The 21,831-nt window shown below is 39.2% G+C and overlaps 1 protein-coding gene across 8 annotated transcripts in view; it reads left to right on the top strand.

Annotated features, from left to right (window-relative positions):
- DLGAP1 (DLG associated protein 1) overlaps positions 1 to 21,831 on the top strand; it is a 906,793-nt gene that overhangs the window by 100,432 nt on the left and 784,530 nt on the right. The window lies entirely within an intron of this gene.

The raw sequence follows: 21,831 nt of genomic DNA on the forward strand, positions 1-21,831 counted from the left end.
ACTGCCTTTCTGAAACAAGACTCCCTAACAAAAATAGTTAACTTTTCTCATATACTTGCTCTTTGTGACAAGATAAATATCATTTGTTCAAATATTAAGTCAGGTATTTTTACTGATCTCTCTTCTCTCCAGACACGTAAGAAATGCAGATCTAGGGGGGAATCTCTTCTTTAGATGAGTGGAGTGATGGGAGACAAATTGAAGAAAAAAGCCCAATAACTCTATCTAAGAAAAGGATAACCAGAAAACTATAGGAGCATTGAAAGGGAGAAGATATAGGAGAGGAACAGTGGGAGACTGATGGGCATGTGTGTGCGTGTGTCCGTGCAGTGAGGGGCAAGGCTTCCCAGAGGAGGGGCACTGTGTACAAGCAGTGGATGCAGCAGATGCCTAGTTAACATTTAGTATTTGGATTCTCTTTTGCATCCAAGTTAGAACTCAGGGAATCTGCTTGAATTCTTCCCATTTCCTCACCTCCACTGCCCCATGAATAAGCCCCTATTTTCTGTTGATTCTGTTTCTGACCTGGCCTTTCCTGTTAATTACCCCTGCTTGTCTTTAGTTCCTGCCTTAGTTAGGCCTTCATCCTTTACCCTTAGGTTGTTGCTGGGGCCATTTTATTTTTTCTTCCTCTATAATCAATTTTTAACACTATTATTAGACTGATCTTGCTGAAATTCAAATGCACCTTTCTCCCCATTAAGTTTTCTCAGCAGCTCCCTACAGTCTATACTAAAGAGGATAAAGCCCAAACACTTTGGCATGGCATGCGACCTGACTCTAGGTTCTTTTTTAACCATCTCCCACACACTCCCTGTGCTCTAGCCATACCCAGTTGTAGGTGTTATTTTCGTACTTTATATATTTGTTCTTTCTTTGATCTGTACCTTTTCAGATGTTTTCCTGGGCCTCCCCCTCTCTCTGGCCTTCTGTTTCTTTAGCACTCGGCTTTAGCAGCTCCTGAAGCTTTCCTTCATTTGGCACAAATAGCTACCACCAAGGACATCCAGTGTGGGGTAGATGATCCTCCTAGTCCTCTTTATACCAGACCTGTATCTCCACCATGTATGATTTTGAACTCATTCCTGGAAATCTTTATTGAGTATTAGTACCATCTGACGACCCAACTGAATCTTTCAGAAAGTCCTTGGCTCTCCACACTACTGCCTTCCATAGCATATAGTAAGTGGTAGATATGTAGTAAAGGCTTATTAAATGAAGTAGTGATTAGGAAGTACTTGTGTTTATTTACATGTGAATAATGTAAATATTAATATGTAATGTTAGCTAGAAAGTAACCATATATTCTTTCTTTTAAACTAGATCTACCCCCATCTCATAACATTTTGTTAAGTACATTGAAATTACATGGTCTTTTCGTATATTGCTGATATACAAGTTGGACTGCTGCTCGAAGTCTGTGCTGTATTCTGATTTAAAGGAAGAGATTATTTTCTGTACCTGAGAACAGCAACCTGATCTATTTTTATAATACACTTTAGAGAGATGCATCATTTCAGGTTAAAAATGTCCTCCTTCATGATAAGAAATTAAAACAACAGCACTTTTTTTTAAAGATTTATTTATTTTAGAGAAAGACCGTGAGTATGCAGAAAAGCAGAGGGAGAGGGAGAGAGAGAGGGATAGATGCTGACTTCCCATTGAGCCCAGAGTCTGAGGCAGGGCTTAATCTCACGACCCTGACATCATGACCTGAGCCAAAAAGCAAGAGCAGATGCCTAACCAACTGAGCCAGCATGGCGCCCTAAAATAATAGTACCTTGATCAGAATTATACCATTAAAGTCTTGGGACAGTGATTGAGTGCACTGAGAAGTCTTGCTGAAAAGGACAGAAAGGGGGATGATGTATTCAGAGACATATTTTATTTCTGGTTAATAACAGACCAAATATTTATTCTGTGCCAATCCCTCCTACATTTGTAGTCTTCCTGCATTTTCTATTCCTTATTGTAATAGAGGCACAAGGCCTGATTTTAACAGACAATGATTGAAGACTCAATAATTAAAACTAGAAGTTGCAAGGGTAACTAAAAAGGCTTAGGGCAGTGATGAAATAGAGCGGGAGAAGATAACAACATTTGAAGTGAAGCTGGGTTTGAGTCATCTAAGTCTTTGTGGGTTAAGAGGGTTGTCTGTTTAAATCACAAATGCATGGGATAGAATCTGCCCTACTAAATGATACATGGATAAGTGAAAGGCAAGTTTTAAAGGCAAGATGCTAAACACAGGATGTCATAGTGCTTTGGCACAACAGAGATAATGGAGTTTTCTTTGGCTTCTCTTCAATTACCTCCCTCCCCTGGCCTTGAACTTGGCCATATACGTTGTACTTAAGTAGGCAATTACAATAGGATCTGTTTGCATTACAAGACTGTAAATTCCTTAAGGATATTGTCTATCTTATCCACACATCTCTGTATCTAGCAATGTACCTAATACGACAAGATGAGTTCTTAAGGGTTTTTGTTTTGTTTGGTTTGCTTTTTGTATTTTAAGATTTTATTATATTTGAGAGAGAGAATGAACACAAGCAGGTGGAGTGGCAGACAGAGGGAGAAAAAGAAGCAGATTCCCTGCTGAGCGGGGAGCCCCACATGGGGGTCGATTCCGGGTCCTGGGATCATGACCTGAGCTGCAGACAGACACTCAACCAACTGAGACACCCAGGTGCCCCAGGAGTTTTAAGTTTTAATTTAAATTCCAGTTACTTAACATATAGTATACTATTAGCTTGAGGTGTACAATACATAGTGATTCAACACTTCCATATAACACCTGGTGCTCATCACAAGTGTCTTCCTTAATCCCTACCCACCTCCCCTCTGGTAACCCTCAGTTTGTTCTCTATAGTTAAGAGTCTGTTTTTTGGTTTGTCTTTTTGTTGTTGTTTCTTAAATTCCACACAGGAGTGAAATTATATGGTCTTTGTATTTAACGTTTTTCATTTTGCATCAAACTTTCTAGCTCCATCCATGTTCTTGCAAATGGCAAGCTGTCATTCTTTTTTATGGGTGAGTAATAGTCTATTGTATAATATATACCACATCTTTTTTTAATCTGTTCATTAATCGATGGGTGCTTGGGCTGCTTCCATAATTTGGGAATTGTAAATAATGCTGCAATAAACATAAGTGTATATGTATTTCTTTCAATGAGTGTTTTTATATATTTTTTGTGGTAAATACCTAGTTGTGTGATTGCTGGATTGTAGGGTAGTCCTATTTTTAACTTTTTGAGGAATTCATGTAAAAATAGATGCATAGATTAATAGAACAGAATATAAAACTCAGAAATGAACCCATAACTATATGGTCAACTTATCTTCAACAAAGGACAGAAAATACTACAGGAAAACATCTCAGCAGATGGTGTTGGGGAAACTGGACAGCTACATGCAAGCAATGATACTGGACCTTTTTTTTTTTTTTAAGATTTATTTATTTGACAGATAGAGATTACAAGTAGGCAGAGAGGCAGGCAGAGAGAGAGGAGGAAGCAGGCTCCCAGCCAAGCAGAGAGCCCGATGCAGGGCTCGATCCCAGGACCCTGGGATCATGACCTGAGCTGAAGGCAGAAGCTTTAACCCGCTGAGCCACCCAGGCGCCCCGATACTGGACCATTTTTCACCATACACACAAATAAACTCAAAATGGATGAGACCTGAATGTAAGACTAAAACCTTAAAAATCTTAAGATGGAGCACAGGCAGTAATTTCGCTGATATTGGCCCTAGCAACATTTTTCTCAGTATGTCTCCTGAGACAAAGGAAACAAAAGGAAAAATAAACTATAGGGACTACATCAAAATAAAAACCTTCTGGACAGCAAAGGAAACAACAACCTAAAAGGCAACCTATTGAAAAGGAGAAGGTATTTGCAAATGACGTATCTGATAAAGGGTTAGGATCCAAAATATATTAAAGACCTGACACAACTCAGCAACCAACAAATAATCCAACTTTAAAAAAAAAAAAAATGGGCAGAGGGGCACCTGGGTGGCTCAGTGAAGCCACTGCCTTCAGCTCAGGACATGATCTCGGGGTCCTGGGGTCGAGTCCTGCATCAGGCTCTCTGCTTGGCAGGGAGCCTGCTTCCCTCTCTCTCTCTCTGCCTGCCTCTCTACTTGTGATCTCTCTCTCTCTGTGTCAAATAAATAAATAAAAAATAAAATCTTTAAAAAAAAATGGGCAGAATCCATGAACAGACATTTATCCACAGGAGCACACCGATTTTTAAAATTCTAGGCCTTAAATCCCTCTGGCTGTACGAATTCAGGAAATTTGGCCCCTTTCACTTTCAAAGCAGAATGTTATGGGGATTGGTCTTTCCCTTGTGGGCTCTCTGGCATTATAGTCTGTTTCTCACCCTTCTCTATGACCCAGCTCCCTCCCAAGGGCACATAGTCAAGGTCCATTTCACTCCCAAATCTCATCTCTGCCCTTCTGACCTTCTATATGACCTCCTCACTACCTTTAGTTCTGCCAGTCTCCGGGTTGTTTTTTAGGTTTTTATGCTGATGTGACTGTTTTCTAGTTGTGTCTATGGGACAAGGTAAGCTCAGGGTCCTCCTACTCTGCCATCTTCCCGGTGTCTTCCTAGATTGTTATTTTAGACTAAAAATAAACAGTTGACCCTGGAACAACCCGGGGCTTAGGGGCATCACCACCTTGTAATGTCAAAACTCGATCTATGACTTCTGTCTTCAAGGGCCACCTGTATACTGTGCTGAGTGTTGTGGAATCGTATGTTAAATAGTTTGTTGATTACTTTAGATGAAGAATGCAGGGGGAGATTAGCATTTTCTTTATTTTTTGTATTGTTTTCCACAGATATCACAAGCATGCCTTAGCTTTGAAAAACATCAAAAATACATATGCATATACACATACAACAGAATTAGGGAATAGAGAAACACAATGGGAATAAGAAAACAAAAAACACTGTATTTAGTGCTACTGTTTCACCTTTCTTTCTGAGGCTCCTAGCAACGTTCCTCTAAGGGAGACAGAATCCAAGTTGTGTTTCCATTCTCTCACCATAGATGTGAAATTGAAATTAGCTATTGGTGCCATTAAGTCCTAAAATAAGATTAGGTAAGTGGTACTGATCAAAGAAATACCAAAGACAAGAGCCACTCCGTAAGAAGCAATTTTTTTTAAAGATTTATTTATCTTAGAGTGTGGCTGTGGACAAGTTGGGGTGGTAGGCAGAGGAAGAGGGAGAGAGTTTCAAGCAGACTCCCCACTGAGCATAAAGCCCCACAAAGGGCTTGATCTCATGATCCTACGATAAGGACCTGAGCCAAAATCAAGAGTTGGATGCACAATGAACTGCCACCCAAGTGGCCCACACCCCAATTTCTCTTTAAAAGTGGTGCTTTGGCTGAGTGATCTCAGTACCAAGTACTATAGTTTTAACTACGTGTATACCTTTGGTGCTCCATCTTCTGTTTCCACCCTGACTTTCATGAGTTCCAGGCCTCTTATTCAGTAGATAAGTGAACAAATTAATGTGGCTATTCCACAGGAACTTTGGATTCATAATGTTATGGCCCCCTTACTCTTTCCTCCCCACTCTTGGTTTGTTTTTCTGTCTACCTTCTCAACCTCAGTTCAAATCTTTAGATCATTCTTCACCCCAGCCCTTTCTCCTCCAAATTGAGACATTTTGTACATTCTGCCAATTTTGTAATTTTACATTATTTTTCAAATCCAGCCCCTCCTTCCAGTCTGACTACCTTAGTCCTGAGACTCCAGTCCTTGCCTTTGCTATGCGTACTGGGAATACAGTGCTGGCCTTCTCGTTAGTTTTTTGGCCTCTAGTTGTGTTCCCTGTCCAGTCCTGTAACAGCAGTTGTGACAACCATGACTTCATAACTATATCACTTCCACTAGTTAGTTGTCCCAACTCCATCTCATGCCGAGTCCTTTGTATGTCCACATCCCTGGATTATTCTAGTTCAATTCCTCAGCACCATTCCTTTTTTCCTTCCACTAGGGCAAGAGTGGAGACGGTTTTTATTTCCTCTGAGAAGTCTTCCCTGATACCATTTGCCAGACCCCCAGCTCCATCTATACACTTCTCCTCCCTTTCACTCTGAGCAAAACTTTGTCCTGTTCTTCTCTTGGGCATAATTCTCTGTCACTAACCATGGTGCTGAAGTGAAGCATTTGTTCCTCTTCCAGCTTGGTACCTGGCTGTTCAATAGGTATTTTAATTTTACCACAAAAAATATAAGACAGGGTCCTTAGATGGGTATCTAAATTCTAGGATAATCAAACAGTATTAAATTATTTGAACTACAATAAGAAATTAATGTGGTAGGTAACTAAAGGATTGGTAATGATTCTAGTTTTTTTCTTTTTAAAAGATTTTATTTATTTTCAAAAAGATTTTATTTATTTATTTGACAAAGATCACAAGTAGGCAGAGAGGCAGGCAGAGAGCGAGAGGAGGACGCAGTCTCCCTGCTAAGCAGAGAGACTGATGCGGGGCTTGATCTCAGGACCCTGAGATTATGACCTGAGCCTAAGGCAGAGGCTTAACTCACTGAGCCACCCAGGTGCCCCTAAAAGATTTTATTTATTGAGGGAGAGCAAGAGTGAGAGCAAGAGAGCACAGAGGGAGAAGAAGAAGAAAACTCCCCACTAAGCAGGGAGCCCAAAGTAGGGCTCAATCCCAGGACCCCAAGATTATGATCTGAGCTGGTGGCAGGTTCTTAACCGACTGAGCCACCGGGTGCTCCTGATTCTAGTTCTTGATTATTATAATCAGAAGTTAGGACTGGGGAGCTCTTGTCAGCCAGGGACAAGGTATAAAAACAGTATTTGGGGGGCGCCTGGGTGGCTCAGTGGGTTAAGCCGCTGCATTCGGCTCAGGTCATGATCTCAGGGTCCTGGGATCGAGTCCCACGTCGGGCTCTCTGCTCAGCAGCGAGCCTGCTTCCCTCTCTTTCTCTCTGCCTGCCTCTCTGTCTACTTGTGATCTCTCTCTCTCAAATAAATAAAATCTTAAGAAAAAAAAACACAGTATTTGGCTTCTCAGTAAAATACACACAAGCACATGCACAGAGGCGCACACGCATACACAAAATTAAGAAAAATTATTGCAGCTGAAGAGTACATTTCCGATATAGGGAGAGGTAGTTCTATTTCTGGCTCTCTGGTCAGATGATTTTTTCTGACCTTACAGATCTGTTTGCTTATCTGAACCTGTTTCCTTCCCTTGGAAAAACAGCTTCCCAGCTCTGTGTTGTCTTTATCAACTCCCCTTTCCACAGAGAAATGTAAATTTTAATAGAAGTTATATTTCATCTCCCCATGTCCTCCGTGTTCTTTGTTATGCCCCACAATAAGTGAGACCATATGATACTTGACTTTCTCTGCTTGACTTATTTTGCTCAGCATAATTTCTTCCAGTCCCGTCCATGTTGCTACAAAAGTTGGGTATTCATCCTTTCTGATGGAAGCATAATACTCCACCGTGTATATATACCACATCTTCCTTATCCATTCATCCGTTGAAGGGCATCTTGGTTCTTTCCACAGTTTGGCAGCCGTGGAAGTTATATTTCAAATAGCATTTCATGAGATGAATTTTTAATTAATCTCAACCTGTCAGTAGTATTTATGCCATCCTTAAGAATGAAGGAAGTATTATAAACCTGTAGCCATCAGGATTCTCCAAAGAAACAGAATTACTAGGATACAGGGTATATGTGTGTGTATGGAGAGTGAGAAATTGATTTTAAGGACTTGGCTGATGATTGCAGAGACAAGTCCAAAATCTGAAGAACAGACCAGCCATCTGGAGACCCAGGGAAGAGCTGATGTTGCAGATGGAGTTCAAGGCTGTCTGCTGATAGAATTCCCTCTTTCTTGGTCTTTTATGTAAGGTCTTCAGCTGATTGGGTGAGGAATATCCACATTATTGAAGGTAATTTGCTTTGGTCGACGGTCTCATCTAAAAATCCCTTCACAGCAACATCCAGGCATGTTTGTCTAAATGTCTAGATATCATGGCTCAGCCAAGTTAACATGAAATTAACCCTCATGATATCTAAATCATAAAATTTAAATACTATTGACAAAATTGGTAGAGAAAATATAATGGGTAGGAAGGACAGTTTTGTTAGAAAATTCCTAAAATTCACAGTCAAAACTTTAACTATGATGCTACCTCTGATTTACTATCATTAAAACTATGCCTTAGGTTCTACATTTAAACTTTTTTCTCATGAGAATCAGGAATTTTTCCCTTTGTGGTTGTATTGTTTCTTGCTCTGATTTAAAGGTTATTAAAATGAATACATTGCTTATGTTCTTTGTACAAATACAGGTTGATAAAACAAGATTCATTTTTTTTATCTTTCTGAGTAAAATATGTGATCAACTAAATACTAAAGTAGTACCTTTTTTTAAAAACCCACTTATGATTCCTGAAGAAACTAATTTACTATTTCTGAGTATTCCTTCTGTTTCTGTAAATCTTTTTTCTTCTTTTTTTGGTATAACATTTGGTAGAATTGCTGAATTTCCTAAGGAATAATTTGACTTCTAAGGACTTCTGAAAGAACTGCATACATTTAACTTAATTTGGAAGCTTTGCAAACTTTTATTATAAAAGAAAACTTGGTAAAATGAAAGCAACTTGAAGCTGAAATTAGGAAAGTGATCATAATGGATACATTGTTGAATCTAAAAATATTGAATGAAATCACTGGGTTTATTTTTCAAATAGTTCTGAAAGCAATATGCCAACTAATTCTTCTGAAATTATACTATACTAGTTCATCTAATGTATCTACATTGTGACTTCTGAATAAATATAGGATGTGTTTAGATGTAATTAGTGCTTAAAATTAGTTTGCCTGATGGTCTTGAAGTCAGTCCTTTATAATTTAGGTCAGCTAAGAAATGCCAGTGTACTAGATTAGCACAGTTCTTGCTGTTTTTGTTCAACAGCTGCATGGTAAGAAAACTGAATACAAGATAGTGCTGTATACCAAGTAACTATTATAGAATTTACATATTGTGAAAGTAAAGAGCAAAAAAAATCAATTTTTTCCATGAGATTATTGGGCTATTTGTCTGTTTGTCTGTATTGTGTTTGATTTATGGCACGAACGATCAGAAATACATTGATGTTTTTAAATAACCTCTAGAAATATGCATGGCAAGTGTTTTTGCATTTGTAATGTTATTTCACATTGTTAGGTAAAAAGAGTTCACTTTTATATGGATATCAGACAGGCACTTAACTGTAATGAAGTTTAAAAAAAAATGGAGGGGAGAGCCAAATAAATTATTTGGGAATTATCTGTTCTTTTCATCATTGCCCCAATCTTGTATAAACATTTTTTTCTAATTAGTGACCCATGAAACTTTAATACCAAAGATACATGTATCCTGTTGATGTTCTCTGGTCCTTGAAACATAAACCAGAGTAACATCTAAGATTTCTCACTTTCCATGAGAAACAGACCCCTTGTTGAAAATATGATTTAGCTCTTTTAGCACTTCTCCGTCAGATTTAGAAATAGACTTTTAAAGGGATTGAGATTTTTTTACCTCAGAACTCTTGAGTTTTTAAGAAAAACTCAATTTCCCCCAAATCCCTTAAAATGGTTCAAATTTGTCAGTTCTTTTGCCTATTCCTGAAAACAGCACATGAGATTATTGAGTAATTAGGACCTAGATAGACTGTTTCCAGAGTTTCAGAATGATAGAAATCCATTTGATAACCAAAATTTTGTTTGGTGAAATCCATATTTAGAGCAATTTTATTGGAGAATGTGGCCCCGACTATATCAAATAAACGAGTCATTTTGATGATATCTATATATGTCTATAAATGTTTGGCCAACATTAGAATGATTTGTTACAATTAAATATAATTCCACTTGAAAAATCAGACTCTCTTGCTAAAGATGAGAAATAAGATATATTAATACTGATAGACATAGTTTTTTTTTTATTCGTTTATTTGTTTATTTACAGCATAACAGTGTTCATTGTTTTTGCATCACACCCAGTGCTCCATGCAGTACGTGCCCTCCCTATTACCCACCACCTGGTTCCTCAACCCCCTCCCCCCCCCCGGCCCCCGGCCCTTCAAAACCCTCTGGTTGTTTTTCAGAGTCCATAGTCTCTCATGGTTCTCATATCCCCTTCCAGTTTCCCTCAACTCCCTCTCCTCTCCATCTCCCCATGTCCTCCATGTTCTTTGTTATGCTCCACAAATAAGTGAGACCATATGATACTTGACTCTCTCTGCTTGACTTATTTCGCTCAGCATAATTTCTTCCAGTCCCGTCCATGTTGCTACAAAAGTTGGGTATTCATCCTTTCTGATGGAGGCATAATACTCCATTGTGTATATGTACCACATCTTCCTTATCCATTCATCCGTTGAAGGGCATCTTGGTTCTTTCCACAGTTGGGCGACCGTAGCCATTGCTGCAATAAACATTGGGGTACAGATGGCCCTTCTTTTCACTACATCTGTATCTTTGGGGTAAATACCCAGCAGTGCAATTGCAGGGTCATAGGGAAGCTCTATTCTTAATTTCTTCAGGAATCTCCACACTGTTCTCCAAAGTGGCTGCACTAACTTGCATTCCCACCAACAGTGTAAGAGGGTTCCCCTTTCTCCACATCCTCTCCAACACACGTTGTTTCCTGTCTTGCTAATTTTGGCCATTCTAACTGGTGTCAGGTGGTATCTCAATGTGGTTTTAATTTGAATCTCCCTGATGGCTAGTGATGATGAACATTTTTTCATGTGTCTGATAGCCATTTGTATGTCTTCGTTGGAGAAGTGTCTGTTCATATCTTCTGCCCATTTTTTGATATGATTATCTGTTTTGTGTGTGTTGAGTTTGAGAAGTTCTTTATAGATCCTGGATATCAACCTTTTGTCTATACTGTCATTTGCAAATATCTTCTCCCATTCCGTGGGTTGCCTTTTTGTTTTGTTGACTGTTTCCTTTGCTGTGCAGAAACTTTTGATCTTGATGAAGTCCCAAAAGTTCATTTTTGCTTTTGTTTCCTTGGCCTTTGGAGACATATCTTGAAAGAAGTTGCTGTGGCTGATATGGAAGAGGTTACTGCCTATGTTCTCCTCTAGGATTCTGATAGATTCCTGTCTCACGTTGAGGTCTTTTATCCATTTTGAGTTTATCTTTGTGTACGGTGTAAGAGAATGGTCGAGTTTCATTCTTCTACATATCGCTGTCCAGTTTTCCCAGCACCATTTATTGAAGAGACTGTCTTTTTTCCATTGAATTTTTTTCCTGTTTTGTCGAAGATTATTTCACCATAGAGTTGAGGGTCCATGTCTGGGCTCTCCACTCTATTCCACTGGTCTATGTGTCTGTTTTTATGCCAGTACCACGCTGTCTTGGTGATCACAGCTTTGTAGTAAAGCTTGAAATCGGGGTAACGTGATGCCGCCAGTTTTGTTTTTGTTTTTCAACATTTCCTTAGTAATTCGGGGTCTCTTCTGATTCCATACAAATTTTAGGATTATTTGCTCCAGCTCTTTGAAAAATACTGGTGGAATTTTGATCGGAATGGCATTAAAAGTATAGATTGCTCTAGGCAGTATAGACATTTTAACAATGTTTATTCTTCCAATCCAAGAGCATGGAACAGTCTTCCATCTTTTTGTGTCTTCTTCAATTTCTTTCATGAGTGTTCTGTAGTTCCTCGAATACAGATCCTTTACCTCTTTGGTTAGGTTTATTCCCAGGTATCTTATGGTTCTTGGTGCTATAGTAAATGGAATCGATTCTCTAATTTCCCTTTCTGTATTTTCATTGTTGGTGTATAAGAAAGCCACTGATTTCTGTACATTGACTTTGTATCCTGCCACGTTACTGAATTGCTGTATGAGTTCTAGTAGTTTGTGGGTGGAGTCTTTGGGGTTTTCCATATAAAGAATCATGTCATCTGTGAAGAGAGAGAGTTTGACTTCTTCCTTGCCAATCTGGATACCTTTTATTTCTCTTTGTTGTCTGATTGCTGTTGCTAGAACTTCTAATACTATGTTGAACAAGAGTGGTGAGAGTGGGCATCCTTGTCGTGTTCCTGATCTCAACGGGAAGGCTGCAAGCTTTTTCCCATTGAGGATGATATTTGCTGTGGGTCTTTCATAGATAGATTTTATGAAGTTCAGGAATGTTCCCTCTATCCCTATACTTTGAAGCGTTTTCGTCAGGAACGGATGCTGGATTTTGTCAAATGCTTTTTCTGCATCAATTGAGAGGACCATGTGGTTCTTCTCTCTTCTCTTATTGATGTGTTCTATCACATTGATTGATTTGCGAATGTTGAACCAACCTTGCAACCCAGGGATGAATCCCACCTGGTCATGGTGGATAATCTTTTGAATGTGCTGCTGGATCCTGTTTGCTAGGATCTTGTTGAGAATCTTTGCATCCATATTCATCAGTGATATTGGTCTGAAATTCTCCTTTTTGGTAGGGTCTTTGCCTGGTTTGGGGATCAGGGTAATGCTGGCTTCATAAAAAGAGTCTGGAAGTTTTCCTTCTGCTTCAATTTTTTGGAACAGCTTCAGGAGAATTGGTGTTATTTCTTCTTTGAAAGTTTGGTAGAATTCCCCAGGGAATCCGTCAGGTCCTGGGCTCTTGTTTTTTGGGAGGTTTTTGATCACTGCTTCAATCTCATTACTAGATATCGGTCTATTCAGGTAGACATAGAGTTTTGTTGTTTCTTTTTTCCCCAAATAGCCAAGCTATTCACATCATTGTGGGAACAAAGACCTAGCTTTTAACTTAATATTTCAGAGGTAAATAACAATGAGTTTTTAAATACAAATTTTAACTTGAAAAATTAAGAAAATGCCCAAATAGTTTTATCCACTGAAAATGAAATACTTAACCTATGAGGGTATTTTATTGACTATAAAACGTTAAAGAGCAGGATTAAATAAATCTTATTTTTAAGATTTTTTTACACATTTTTATATTTACAAATACAAATTTACAAATACATTTGTATTTACGCATTTGCATATTTTCCCACTGCTGATTAGGTCAATTATTTTTTATTAGCTTTACCGAAGTAGAAACTGGTAGAAATGTAGTAAACTATTGAATTATACAGCGGCAATTATACAACTCCAGTCCAGTTTTAGGACATTTTTCTATCACTTTGAAAAGATCCTTCACACTGTTTGCAGACAATTGGTGCTCCCAATTCTAAGCAACAGGCAACCACTGATCTGCTTTCCATCTCTATAAATGGGCCTTTCTGAACTTTTCATAATGAGTCCAGGGGCACTTGCGTGCCTCAATAGGTTAAGCATCTGCCTTTGGTTCAGGTCATGATCTCAGGGTCCTGGGATAGAGTCCTGTGTTGGGCTCCCTGCTCAGCAGAGAATCTGCTTCTCCCTCTTTCTGCTGCTCCCCCTGCTCGTGCTCTCTCTCTCTCCTTCTCTTTCTCCGTCAAATAAATAAATAAAATCTTAAAAAAGGAGTCAATTTGTTTTGGGGGTAAGTTTGCTCTTTTTCTAGTTTCTTTAAGGTGGGAATTTAGGGTACTGATTTAAGATTCTTTTCTAATACTGGTGAATGAAGGCATAAATTTCCTTCTTAGCCTTGATTTAGCAGCATCGAATAAATTTTGGTATGTTATGCCTTTGTTTTTATTCAGTTTAAAATATGTTCTAGGGTCACCTGGGTGGCTCAGTTGGTTGAGTGTCTGCCTTCAGCTCAGGTCATGATCTCAGGGTCCTGGGATTGACCCCTGCATTGGGCTCCCTGCTCAGCAGAGAGCCTACTTCTCCCTCACGCTCTGCCTACTGCTCTGCCTACTTGTGTTCTCTCTCTCTGTCAAATAAATAAATAAAATCTTTAAAATATGTGTATATTCTAATTTTCCTCATAATTTCCTCTTCGACATGCAATTATTCAGAATTCTTTAGTTGTATTTGCAAGTATTTGGGGATATCTCAAATTTCCTTCTGTTGTGATAGTAGACCATACTGTATAATTGTTGTTCTTCTAAATTTAAATTTATCAAGATAAATTTATGGCCTAGAATATTGTCTATCCTGGAATATGTTCCATGTGAGCTTGAAAAGAATGTCTGTTGTTATTATCAGGTGGGATAATCTGTAATAAACAGTTATTTGATGTTGACTGTATTTGAATCTTAGTGAGCAGAGGAAGCTACTAGATGTAGTTGTAGTTGCTTCCGACCAGCTATATTTCATGCTGCTCTCAGGCTGTGGAATCCCCAGGTATAAGGGAGCAAATAGGCCTTGCCCTCCACGGGGGCTCTGTTTGTTATTGAGTGGACAGGCCTGTGACTGTGAAGCACTTGGTCATCTGACTGCCAGATCTTGGAGAGATAAGGTGATGTCTGCTGTGCTTGCCAGGGCTATCAGGCATAGGGCACATGGATTCTCTGTAGTCCTTCAGGTCTTCAAGAATTCTTACAGTCCATGCTATTCCAAATACTGCAGGTTTCTTCCTATTTGGAAGTAGAGGATTATTTGGATAATTACTTAAAAAATTATTCCTATGACAGATGAGCCTTATGTGTTCCAGACATACCTTAGACAATGGCAATAAACAAGTGTAAAAATGGACAAAAACACAAATTCTATGAAGTTTGTTTTCTAGTGAGAATCCACAGATGATAAAGAAATGAATGGTAGATCATACGGTGATAGAGGAGGTGGTTATTGCCATGGTGTACAATAAGGCATGGAGTGATAAGAATCCATCTTAAAGGGAACATGTGAGTACCTGAATTGGGAAGAGAGAATGGCTACCCATGTTGTAGAAAAGCAAATGCAGAGACTCTGCAGCCTTATACTTGGTATGTGCTAGAAAAAAACAAAAAGGCCGGTGAACTAGAGCAGAGTAAACAAAGGGTCTAATAGTAAGGCATGAGGTCTGGAAAGTATGGGTCTTTGGGGGCGAGAGGGGTGTCTTGAACTAACTATAATTTAGAAGGATTACTTGTGTCATTGCGCTGAGTGTATGCTACAGAGAGCACGACCAGAGTAGTGATTTAGAACACCATTTGAAGAATCCAGTGCAAATATAATAGTGCACTCAAATAGATGGTAACAGTGAAAGCTGTGGGAAGTGCTTAGTTTCAGGGTATATTGTGAAGGTAGAGGCAATGGTATTTTTGATTGGCTATGATGTATGAGACAATGAAGGAAGAAAATGATGGGATCAGATGGGCTTGGTTTCCCCTCAAAAACCACTTGTATCCCTATAGTATAATATTAAAACCAAGAAATGGATACTGGTACATCCAAAGGTTAAGGTTTCATCAGTTACATGTACCGTGTGTGTGTGTGTGTGTGTGTGCACGCGCTATAGGGTTTCATCAGATGTGTAGCCACTAGAACAATCAAGATCCAGAACTTTGCATAATCATGTGGTTCCCTTGTGCTACTTCTTTAAAGCTATATATCTTTCATCCCTGACCCATGGCATCCACTGTTCTCTACTTCTATAATTTTGTTATTTCAAGAATATTACATAAATAGAATCATGCAGTATTTAACCTTTGGGATCGACTTTTTACACTCAGCATAATTCTCTTGAGAATCATCCAAGCTGTTTTGCCTAATGGTACCAAATATCTTTTTATTGCTGAATGGTGTTCATGGCCTTTTATACATTGAGGATCATTTGGGCTTTTCCTGTTTGGGGTTCTTATGACAAACTTACTATGAAAATTGTGTAGGGCTTTTCTTGTTTTTTTGTTTGTTTGAGATTTGTTTATTTTAGAGAGAATGAGAGCAAGCAGGGAGGTAGGACAGAGGAGAGGGAAACAGTCTTAGACAGATTCTGTGCAGAACACAAGCCCATCACAGGGCTTCATTTCATGACCCCAATACCATGACCTGAGCTGAAATCAAGAATCAGATCCTTAACCAATTGAGCCACTCAGTTACCCCAATTGTATACAGGTTTTTAGGTGAACCTAGCTTTTCATTTCTCTGAGACAAATGCCCAAGAGTGCAATTGCTGTTGTGTTAAGTGCATGTTGAGTATATATAGTCATATATGTATGGTTTCATTTTTTTATTTAAATTCCAATTAGTTAACATAGACTGTAGAGTTAGTTTCAGGAATAGAATTTGGTGATTCATCACTTAGAGATAACACCCAATACTCATCACAACAAGTGCCGTCCTTAATGCCCATCACCCATGTTGAGTTTGATAAGATACTGCCAGATCATTTTTAGAGTGGCTATGTAATTTTACATTCCCACCAGCAACGTATGAGTGACCCAGGTTCTCTACACCCTGGCCAGCATTTTGTGTTGTCACTAATTTTAGCCATTCTGATGAATGCATTGGGAGACATTTCTTTTTTTCTTTTTTTTTATATTTTTTTAAATTTTTTTTATAAACATATAATGTATTATTAGCTCCAGGGGTACAGGTCTGTGAATCGCCAGGTTTACACACTTCACAGCACTCACCATAGCACATACCCTCCCCAATGTCCATAACCCCACCACCCTCTCCCTACCCCCTTCCCCCCAACCACCCTCAGTTTGTTTTGTGAGATTAAGAGTCTCTCATGGTTTGTCTCCCTCCCTATCCCATCTTGTTTCATTTATTCTTTTCCTGTCCCTCAAACCCCGCATGTTTTATCTCCACTTCCTCATACAGGGAGATCATATGATAGTTGTCTTTCTCCGATTGACTTATTTCGCTAAGCGTAATACCCTCTAGTTCCATCCACGTCATCACAAATGGCAGGATTTCATTTCTTTTGATGGCTGCATAGTATTCCATTGTGTATGTATATACCACATCTTCTTTATCCATTCATTTGTTGATGGATATCTAGGTTCTTTCCATAATTTGGCTATTGTAGACATGGCTGCTATAAACATTCGGGTGCATATGCCCCTTCGGATCACTATGTTTATCTTTAGGGTAAATATCCAGTACTGCAATTGCTGGGTCATAGGGTATCTCTATTTTCAACTTTTTTAAGATTTTATTTATTTATTTGATAGAGATCACAAGTAGGCAGAGCAGCAGGCAGAGAGAGAGGGAGAAGCAGACTCCTTGCTGAGCAGAGAACCCAATGCGGGGCTCGATGCCAGGACCCTGGGATCATGACCTGAGCCGAGGGCAGAGGCTTTAATCCACTGAGCCACCCAGGCGCCCCTATTTTCAACTTTTTGAGGAAGCTCCATGCTGTTTTCCAGAGTGGTTGCACCAGGGGGTATAGCTCAGTGGTAGAGCATTTGACTGCAGAGTGGTTGCACCAGCTTGCATTCCCACCAACAGCGTAGGAGGGTTCCCCTTTCTCCACATCCTCGCCAGCATCTGTCATTTCCTGACTTGTTAATTTTACCATTCTGACTGGTGTAATGTGGAGCACTTTTTCATGTGTCTGTTGGCCATCTGGATGGAGACATTTCTTTTTAAGGAAAGTAATTATAGAGTTGGGAGCACACCTGTACCTCTAGTCTCTTCTAAGGTAACATGAAGATTATTAAAACCTAGCCCATATTTTGAAGTTTTGAGTACCTATGCACATAGATGTGATGTTGGTTTAAAAAAAGATTATGTTTGGGGCGCCTGGGTGGCTCAGTGGATTAAGCCGCTGCCTTCGGCTCAGGTCATGATCTCAGGGTCCTGGGATCGAGCCCCGCATCGGGCTCTCTGCTCCGCGGGGAGCCTGCTTCCTCCTCTCTCTCTCTGCCTGCCTCTCTGCCTACTTGTGATCTCTCTCTCTGTGAAATAATAAATAAATAAAATCAAAAAAAAAAAAGATTATGTTTAAGGATGTATGGAGATCTTTTTGCTCTGTGACATGAAGACCAGTGAGCTTATGCTTTGCGCAGAGCCTCTACACCTGTCACCAAGTGGGAGCGATAGAGAGTTAATGTTTCTATTTCCTTGCCTGAAAATTTAATGCATTTGAGTAATACACATCCAGGCACTAAAACAGCTCAGATTGTATGTAGGGTGAAATGTGTGATGTTTGGCAACAACCTAAGAATTACAAATTGGAGTTCATGTATTTTAAGATTTATTATTTGAGATGGGGGGGGGGCAGGGTCAGAGGGAGAGGGAGAGAGAAAATCTTAAGCAGTCCCCACACCCAGTGTGGAACCAGACATGAGGCTCCATCTCACAACCCTAAGATCATGAACTGAGCCAAAAACAAGAGTCGGATGCTTAACCAACTGAGCCACCCAAGCACCCCGAGTTAATGTGAAAATTTTTTAATCTATAGGGCGCCTGGGTGGCTCAGTGGGTTAAACCTCTGCCTTCGGCTCAGGTCATGATCTCAAGGTCCTGGGATCGAGCCCCACATCGAGCTCTCTGCTCAGCAGGGAGCCTCCTTCCCCCCCCTCTCTGCTTGCCTCTCTATCTACTTGTGATCTATCTCTATATATCAAATAAATAAAATCTTTAAAAAAATTTTTTTAATCTATAGATATTTTTGTCACAGGGACAAAGAATATATAACTTCAGAGTACCTATACATTGACAGAAGCTCATTAAAAACTGGTGAGCCTACCACTAAACTGCATGACAAAAAAAAAAAAGAAAACTTGAAAAACATAGTAGGGAAAAAAAGATTTAAGTACATAAACTGTATTAATATATAAATATCTAAATATAAATTTAAAATATAAAGTTTCAATGTTTCTACATTTTAGAATATAAAATGTTTTTCATTTTTTGTCTGAAAAGAGTTTTCTCTAAGCCAAATTTGTTCATCATTTTTAAAAAGGGGAGGGGCAAAAAGCTGCAGAGAGAGCCTTTCATAATGAAGAGGGTATTACCTAGTGATGGAGAAAGGGAGATCTGACAAGTGCCAGTAGCTGGATCCTGCAGCCTCTTGGGGGACCCAAAGGAGGCTGTGCTGTGCTCGGCAAGAGGGGGTCCCTCTTGATGCTGCTTGTAATAACTTGACTGAACAGATGTAGCCACTTCAGGTCATTTGAAACATGTCAGCTCTGGAAGGAAGGTTGATCAACAAGGCATTATGACTTGTTCCCCCCTGCCCCGGGGGAAGCCTTTATTGAGCCCAATGCAACCCCTGAGACCTAAAGAAAGGAAGAATAAGACAAAACAAAGCAAAGCAAAATAGGAGATGAGCAGCCAAGTGTTCTGGAAGCAGAGAGCAAACAGTTAAAAAACAGAAAGCTTTGGTGTGTGATGATTTATAATTTAAATACTATCAACTCTTGATTTATAATAGAACACTTAAAAACAGTTTTCTGAGAGTGCAGATTGTTATTCAAATGTTTACTTTCTTGCAGTTACTTCCCCTGTTCTTGATCCAGGGCCTTTAGTTGTGCTCAGAACACTTAACAGGAATGTGTAAAGGCACATCTCTAATTCCAGGTAGATAATCCTCATAATCACAGAGGACATTAATGTTTAATTGTGCCAAGGACTAAAAAAGTCACAAGGAGTCCCTCTTCATGAATCTACAACCTATACAAAAATAATGGAGAGTGACATACAGAGGATCATTGATAAGGAAACATGAAATCAAGTAAGAAAATGGGCTTAGACATTTCCATGAAATACTGGTCATGAGCATATGTTTTCAGGGAAAAGGCAAGAGTGTCTACAGAATTCTAGGTGGTGGTTATTGGGGAAAGGGAATTTTGATTTCTTTTAGTTCAAATGGAAATCTTAAGGAAAAGAGAGATGTCATGAGTAGGTAAGTGAATGTTTGACTGCTAGGGGACTTCTCAGGCATCAGGGGCTACTTTATAAAACAGGAACCACAGGACATTTATCTTTGTTCAAAGGAAGCTGCCCTGTGATCTATGTATATGTATGTTCATCACAGTCATTTAAGAGCAGTGACTTTGACTTAGCAGATGCTAACTGAATGGCATTAGCTTGATCAATAGGACGTTGAGAAGGCAGAAGGGATGGCTTTCCAAGGCATGGTAAGAGAAAGAAATGTTGTGAGAGGCTAACTGCACAAACATGAGGGTAAGGTGCTGAGGAAATGGAGAAATATGGGAGCACTTTTCTCTGAAGGTCACAGTGTTTGGTATGCATAATAAAATGGGCCTGGAATATTGTAGAAAGAGCCTGGAAGCGTAAGATTCTCCTTTTAAAAGTTCCATGAGAGAACAGCCAAAGTCGGGTAAGAAAGGAATCTGGCAAGAGATAAGGAGGTGTGTCTTCATTTTGATGAAGTTGGCAAATGCCTCTGAGTGATTAAATATGTGGTTTGATGTTATTGAAAAAGTTGGGCAAACTTTCCAGAACCAGCACTATAAATATTTTTCTTCATTGGTGATCTTATTGTCCGCACATTTCAGGACTTCATAGATTTTTTGTTTTGTTTTGTTTTGTTTTTTAGAGAGTGTGCAAGTGTGGGGAGGGGCAGAGGGCGAGAGAGAATCTTGTTTATTTGTTGTTTGTTTGTTTTTGAGAGAGAGAGAGAGAATCTTAAACAGGTTCCACACTCAGTGTGGAGCCCAATGCAAGGCTGCCTTGCACAAGCCACAACTTGGTTTCTGAGGCAGAAACCAAGAGTCAGAAGCTTAGCTGAGTGAGCCATCCTGGCTCCTCTAGGTTTTCTTTGTTTGTTTAAGATTTTATTTATTTGCTAGAATGAAAAAGTGAGAGAAAGAGTGAGCTTGTGCAAGAGAGCGGTGGGGATGGACAGGGGAGAGGGAGAAGCAGGCTCCCCACTGAGCAGGCAGCCTAACACAGGGCTCCATTCCAGGACCCAGGGATCATGACCTGTACTGAAGGCAGACACTTAAATGATTGAGCCACGCCCCCCAGGACCTCATAGTTTTATTTAGGATTTGTGAGTAAGTGCAGCAATTTGTGATATACGATTCTACTTAAAATAGAATGAAATAAAGAATATTTCAAATATGCTGACACAAACTGAAGGATAATTAGTTTTAAATCTTACCATAGTCCAAAGAAATGTATGAAATAAAATTTGAACCTCGTATTTAACAGTTCCATTTGTACATTAAATCTAGGTTATTCAGAATGAGATTCATATTTTGATATACACTTTGATAGTTTGATATATGGCTCAGATTTGTCGTTATTTAAAGGGAATCAGAATAAACTGGAGCAGAAATGCATGATTTTAGATACAGATTTTTCTTCAGTTTATTTTCAATTGGTATAGATTTTTAAGTATTTTGCAGTACTGAATGTATATGTATCTTTTAAAGCTAGAAACCAAAGTCTATTTACCTAAGAGACAATTAGCTAGATTTTAAGTCAGAATGACCTAAGATTTTAATTTTAGCATGTGTAATAAAATTAAATTTATCGCAGAGCTACTAAGAACTTACAAATGTGACCCTGGAGTGAATAAGTATGGCTATTTTTGTAAATCCTTACAAACAGAAAACTCCTCCCCCAAATGTGTCAAGCTTAATTTTCTGCTCTGTGGAGCACAGCTAGTAGGGTAGCAAAGCCCAGTGACATTTCCCACAGTGTGAGTTGCCAACCACTAGAAGCCTGTGGCAGTGTTTAAATCTACAGCAAACAAGCTAACAACTGGTTGAAGAATGAATTATGTAATTCTTCTCCAATATTTCTTTGTGTGGTGTGTACATCACTCTCAGAATCCTGAGGCTAGAGCTTGTGATTATCTACTAAGGTAGAATTTTAGTATAGTTATGAACCAGTGTAATCTTTTGCTTTTGCACAGGCGATTTCGGTTAACTTCTCCGTCTTTTGCTAAACTCCTACTAAAGAAATGGGTACATTAGTGTGTTCACTTAAGTGTGTGTTAGGGCTGTGATTCAGTGGTCATTTTTTCTGTAGCATGG

The sequence above is a fragment of the Meles meles genome, chromosome 12 (assembly GCF_922984935.1).
Source record: "Meles meles chromosome 12, mMelMel3.1 paternal haplotype, whole genome shotgun sequence".
In the NCBI taxonomy this organism is placed as follows: domain Eukaryota; kingdom Metazoa; phylum Chordata; class Mammalia; order Carnivora; family Mustelidae; genus Meles; species Meles meles.